The sequence below is a fragment of the Petaurus breviceps genome, unplaced genomic scaffold, assembly GCF_028583685.1.
Source record: "Petaurus breviceps papuanus isolate PSGF00001 unplaced genomic scaffold, PetGlider_PUasm1.0 90734, whole genome shotgun sequence".
NCBI lineage: Eukaryota > Metazoa > Chordata > Mammalia > Diprotodontia > Petauridae > Petaurus > Petaurus breviceps.
Window position 1 is genome coordinate 10,772,733 of NW_027187327.1, and position 7,183 is coordinate 10,779,915.

Here is a 7,183-nt window from a genome sequence, read left to right on the forward strand (position 1 = left end):
AATTGAAAGAATTCACTGATCACCTCTTGAAAAAGATCCCAAAAAGAAAACTCCTAGGAAAATTATAGCCAAATTCCAGAGTTACCACATGAAGGAGAAAATATTGCAAGAAGTCAGAAAGAAACAATTTGAGTATTGTGGAAACACTATCAGGATAACACAAGATCTAGAAGCTTCTACATTAAGGGATTGAAGGGATTGGAATAAGGAGCTAGGACTAAAACCAAGAGTTACCTACCCAGCAAAACTGAATACAATGCTTCAGGGGAAAATATGGTCATTCAATGAAATAGAGGACTTTCAAGCATTCTTGATGAAAAAACCAGAGCTGAACAGAAAATTTGACTTTCAAATATAAGAATTAAGAGAAGCATGAGAAGGTAAACAGGAAAAAGAAATAATAAGGAACTTATTAAAGTTGAACTATTTATATTCCTACATGGAAAAAAAAAAGATAATCATTACTCATGAGACTTTTCTCAGCATGAGGATAGTTGAAGGGAATATATATATATATACACATATATATATATGTATGTATATAATGTATACCTACATATATATGTATGTACAGGAGAGTGTAGGTGTATATAAATATATATGTGAGTGTGGGCATATGTATGTTCATGTATACATAGACAGAGGGCACAGGATGAGTTGAATATGAAGGGATGATATCTAAAAAATAAAATTAAGAAGTGAGAGAGGAATTTATTGGGAGAAGGAAAAAGGGAGAGATAGATTAGGGCAAATTATCTCATATAAAAGAGGCAAGAGAAAACTGTTACAATGGAGGGGAAAACAGGAAGGTGAAAAGGGAATGGGACAACCTTATTCTCACTGAATTTGGCTTAAGGAGGGAATAATACACATACATACTCAATTGGGTATATTAACCTACAGGAAAATAGGGGGGTAAGGGATAAGAGGGGGGATGATAGAAGCAAGGGCAGGTTCAGGGAGAGGGTAGTTAGAAGTAAACATTTTTGAAAAGGGATAGGGTCAAAGGAGAAAATAGAATAAGTTGGTTGGGATAGGATGGAGGGACATACAGTTAATCTTTCACACTATAACAACTATGGAAATGATTTGGGTAACTGCACATGTATAACCTATTTTGAATTGCTTATCTTCCCAGTGGGGGCAGGTGAGGAGGGAAGAAGGGGAAAAAATCTTGAACTCAAAAATTTAAAAACAAATGTTTAAAAACAATTTTTTACATGTAACTGGGAAATAAGATACACAGGCACTGGGGTATAGAAATCCCTCTTGCCCTACTAGAAAGTTAGAGGAGTGATGGGGGAGGATATAAAAGAGAACAGATTGGGGGAAGGGGTATTCAGTAGGCTTGCTATTTTGGGGTGGGGGTAGGGGAAACTTGGGGAGAAATATTGTAACTCAAAATCTTGTGGAAATGAATGTTGAAAACTAAAAATAAATTAATTAAAAAAAGGAAAAAGGAAATTAGCTCCTACTACTTTGTTACAAGGTTAGCTATTGGGTGACAAGGTGTAGGGATGTATAATTCTTGTAACACTGTAAATTACTCAAATATTAGTTCTATTGATAGAGGAAAACTTGTTGCTTTCTTTAGGTTAAGTAGATGAAATTCTGGCAAATTTAACAATATGAGAGTTGTTCAATTACTCATTTAGCAGGCATATATTAAGCACCTACTATGGGCAAGGAGCTATAATAGGCACTGAAGATGCAAATATAAAATTGAGATAGTTGCCATTTTCAAGGAACTTCCATTTGATTAGGTAGGGTACTACATATTCACAGATAATTAAATATAGAATATATTCCAAATAAATGCAAAGAGATTATTGCTGGGGGGAGGGGAGATACTAACAACAAAGAAAATCAGGAAAGGTCTATTGTGGAAGATGTCATGAAAACTTTGAAAGAAAGAGGTTCCAAGACATATAAGTGAAGAAGGAGAGTATTCCAGTCATGTTCAGGACTTATGGATTGAAACCTTCAAATCTGAAGCAAAAAGAATGAAACCAAAATAAAAACAAAAACAAAAACAAAACCCTTGTAACTAAATATATATAAATAAGCAAAAGAAATATGACTTGATAGCTTGGATTTCTTTCTTTGACTTCTTCCTTTGACTTCTTTCTTTCTTATCAGTTATCAATCTTTGATCATTTATCTATTGGGGAATGCCTCTTCTTCTTTAATATTTCAATCATTTCCTTACATATATAGTTATCAGATTGTAATCAGAGAAACTTGCTCCAAAGATTTTTCCCAATATACCAGCAACACGATATTCACAGAGCCCACAGTGGTTATGAACATGCTGGTGTAGTTGTGAATCACAAAATGTAATAGGATCTCCACATGAAGGACAGAACAAAAGCTTTTATTCAAATACCAGAAAACCAAGTCCCAAAACCAGAAAGTCAAAGTCATTACAGTAACCAAGAAGTTGGTACACATAGTCAATGCAGCAAACACCCACATTCCTAAGCCTTCAAGCAAGGCTCCCTCAAGCAAGGATCTTCCTCTCCTCACTCAGCCTCCATGCTGCTGACTCCCAGCCGTTCCAGCTCCCAACAGTTCTTGCTCCTGGCAGATCTGGCTGGCTCTCAGAAGTTCTCAATTTGCTTCTCAGAAGAAGTTCTGGCTCTCTAGCTTGGGCTTTTCTTTATATGTGGTATTAGCTCCTCGCTGTTCTGCCCCTTCCTGTTACATCACAAGTTTATCCCACTGTGGGATTCACAAGTTCTGGATCTTAATACTTGACACAATCATGAACTGGAAACAAGGTGTTAAGTACCTGTTTGCTTGCCAATACAAGTGGCATGGAAGATCTTCAAAGCCCATTACCATTACACTCAACTACCTGTTTCCTTTATAATTTTAACTACACTGATTTTGAATTCTTGCTTTTATACTTATTAATTTTGTTTGGACAAGTCGCTTAATCCTTTGGAACCTCTGTTTCCTCATCTTTAAATGGGGGTAGTGATATTTATTCTATATATTTACTGAAACTGTTATGAGAAAAGTCATTTGTAAATCATAAATATTTATGGTGTAAAGTGTAAGTTAAATTCCTCCAGGTTTCATTGGTCTCTTCCCTTTCATTTCACATATAATTATTAAAACACTGAGCAAAGCATGGAGAGTACAAATATGAACAATGACACAGCTTCATTAAGTAGAACCTAGAACATTGGTAGAAGCCTCATTAGAGAACATTAGGTACTAGGGAGGAAAGGACATATATTCAAAGAACTATAATGGCAAGGTAGAATAGGATTAGTTAGGCAAGTGAGATCAAATAGAGTAGCATGAGAGCATAGAGGAGGAAGAAATCATTATGACCTAGGAGGACCAGGGAAACTTTCAATGAGAAAGTGGAACCTAAGATATGCTTTGAAGGAAGAAAAGCATTTTAATAAATCTATGTATTAGAGATATTACTCTAATAAATATGTGCCGTATGAACTGAAATGGGACTCTTATTTTAGAGTTGTCATGAATCTTGTTATTGTCGTTTGTCTTTTGTTTTGGAAAGGGACCAAGAACATCTTCAGGATAATATCTTGACTTGTGTGTGAATTGGATATGAGTGGGGCAGAGCTGCACACTCTCTCCAGAGGAGGATGAATGTAGGTTGAATCAACAGGACTTAGCAGCAATAGGAATATATTGTATGTATGTATACATATTTGTGTATATATAATCTGAAAGTGGTCAGATGGGTTTTGCTCATTGAGAAATTGGACTAATGGATTAGAATTCAAGAAATGTTTTTCAGTGCAATTTCGTTGCAATATGATCTCAGACTAGTCACCTATCTTCTGGGTCTCAGTTTCCTTACCTATAAAATTAGGGGATTTGTATAGATATCTTGATGGGATTCTATGTGGCACAGTAGATAGAATGCAGGGCCTGAAGTCAGGAAGGCTTGTCTTCCTGAGTTCAAATACAGCCTCAGGCAAATGAAAAACAGTTATGTGACCCTGGTAAGTCATTTAACCCTGTTTGCCTCAATTTCCTGTCAATAACATAAGCTGGAGAAGGAAATGGCAAACCATCCCAATATTTTTGCCAAGAAAACCTCAAATCAGTTCACAAAGAGTCAGACATGATTGAAATGACTGAACAACAACACAGATATGTTTAAGTTACATTGTGGCTCTAGAATACTAAGGTTTTACATCCTCACTAAACTATGAATCCATATTGGTAGAGTGGAAAGAACACTGGACTTCTATGATGTTGAAGGTTCCTTTTAGCTTAAATATTTTTCAGACCATTTATCTACATAAATGGATCATAGTCATGTAGTCTAAATCCATATTTTACAAATGAGGAACTGAGGCCCAGAGAGGTAGAATTATTTACCCATATTCATATATGTAGCAAATGGCAAAAGTGGGATTTGAATTTAGGATCCTCTGATTTCAAATATAGCAAGCGTTCTCTGTCTCCTGCATCAGAATGATTCAAAACCAATCAAATTATATCTGTGGAGTCAAGGAAATGGACTAGGTGGTATTGTAATTCCCATTCCTGCCCTCCCCCTACCTGTCCCTTCCAAAATCTTATCCAAAGAGTGATAATTAATGTACTTAATGTCCTCTATTTTTGTTCCTCCCTATCATATATATATGGATGAAGACCGAATGCATGCTTATAATGCTTATATATTTGATGACTCTTAAAAACTGGGAAGGGTAGTCTTTCTAACAAGGTTCATTGTGAAGCAGGGATGATTTTTTTCTTTTTGGATGGGGGAAGGTGGGGCAACTGGGGTTAAGTGACTTGCACAAGGTCACATGGCTAGTAAGTGTTAAGGGTTTGAGGCCAGATTTGAACTCAGGTACTCCTGACTATAGGACAGGTGCTCGATTCACTGTGTCACCTAGCCACCCCATAGAATGACCTTTCTCCAGGTCTTATTTCTCTGTTTATTTAGGGTGTATTTGTTTCTATAAAGAGTATTTTGTTGTTTTATTCATGTAGTTCTTGGACATATTAGGAGATGGACTGCCAAATTTTCTTTATACATCTTTATTTATTCTAGTTATGTCTTACACCTGGGTTTTACTGGTAGCATATAGAAATGTTGATGAGTTATGTCGACTTATTTTATGTCATGCTAACTTTATTGAAGTTATTAATCATTTTTCTTTGTTTAGTCATTTTTTAGTCATGTCCAACTTTTCATGACCCCATTTAGGATTTTCTTGGCAAAGATACTGGAGTGGTTTGCCATTTCCTCATTCTGCAAATGAGGAAACTGAGGCAAAGAAGGTTAAGTGACTTGCCCAGTGTCACACAGCTAGTAAGTGTCTGAACCTGGATTTGAACTCAGGAAGGTGAGTTTCCTTGACTCCAGGCCAAGCATTCTATCCACTGTGCCACCAACTGCCCTTTATTAAGTTTAATATATGGGACACTGTACACCATCTTTTCACCAATCTCAGCAGTAGCCATGCTTCCCAGACAGGAAAACATGCTATTGATGGATGAATAGCCTAACATTCTACCCTAATTGAAGTTAAGCTGATTTTTTCTTAAAAGGTGTTGAAACCATCTTTGAGAATTGCTTAGTGAGAGGGCTAATATCCCAGGGTATTGACATCACTTTATCACCTGAGTACAAAACATCCAGGAAGAGCTTCAGGTTTGATTCTTGATTGACTGATCACAATAACAACTCAGGACTAATTGTGTTTCACTCAAGGAAATAAACTTGGACACATTCTTGTTGAATATCCTTCTCAGGTTATAGTTAAGTAAATCTCCTTTCGTTAATGATAAATAATCACATATCACATAACCTATGAATATAATCATTTCATCTTAATATTGAACATAAACCATCAGGGGATGGTCCTGTGTCAAGCCCAGATTAGAACACAAGTTCTCAATGGTTTAACCCTTTTCATCCCTCAAATTTCTGTCCTGGCATCCCATTTTCCTGATGGGTGATTGCCTTCTAGGTTCATTATTTTATGTGGGCCCCAAGAATGCATAGTTCCACTTCTACTCCTCAGACATAGTATTATAAACCAAGCCAATTACCTTGTGTACTGTCCTTCCCCAGCCATCCCAAGCTCTTCAGTCCTGGAACTTTGATCAAATTAGTTCTGCCATTGTTCCTAAAAGGAGCATGTCAAGCTATATCCCTATGGCTCCTCCCACTTTCCCTGTAACTTTTCATACCAAGGTGTGCCTCAAGAGCCACAACTTCCTTATGTGTATTGTCATCTCCTATTAGGATATAAAATCCTTAAGGACAGTGGCTATCCTTGCTTTGATGCTTTCTTCTCCGGTGCTTAGCCAGGTACTGTAATGCCAAACACAAGCAACTTCCAGGTTCAGATTATGATCATAGCAAACTCCATTTATTCAGTGACAGATTAAAGCAAGACATTCATAGAAAATCAAAATACAGCATTCACCATGTGTAACTCAATAATTTAGTTAGTCCTCAATTCAATTACAAAGTACTAAGTCCAAGTGTTCCTCCCTCGGGCAGTACAGTTCATTTAGTCAATTACAAAGTCTTCTCTCTATTCAACTGGAGATTAGTTTCCAATCATAAACCAAGTACATTCATTTGGTCAGTAACAAGGGACAAAAATCAAAGTACTCCACCCCTGGATCACAACTGAATTACAATTATCAGTTACAACCAAGCACATTCTCAAAGGGGAAGTGGAGAACACAAAGGCCATCTTCCCCTAAACCTCAACAAGATTATGATATTATCACAGCATTCAATACCCAAGGAGAGGTCTTTTCTTCATCTTGACCTGAGGCAAGTTCTCAGCAATCTCTGTTCCTGGAAATACAAAGCTTAACAAAGACACAATATGCATTGCCAGTGTCCTCATCAATTCATTCTCTGCCTGCAGAACAGTCTCAGGACCCCTGCAAGATCCGCCTACAGGATTTCTGCAAACATACAACAAGAAAATCCTCCTTCAGAGCTTTTGAACCAACAGCAAGATTCCAGGACCTCTGAGACAGCAGCACTGTCCTTTACCAGCAGATGAATCTGGCAAAGTGACATTAAAACAGAGAGAAAAAAATACTCAGCACCACAGTCAAGCATCCTCAGTTCTCAGCAGCTCCAGGTGGCAGTTCTCAACTCCACCTGGCTCTCTCTCTCTCTCTCTCTCTCTCTCTCTCTCTCTCTCTCTCTCTC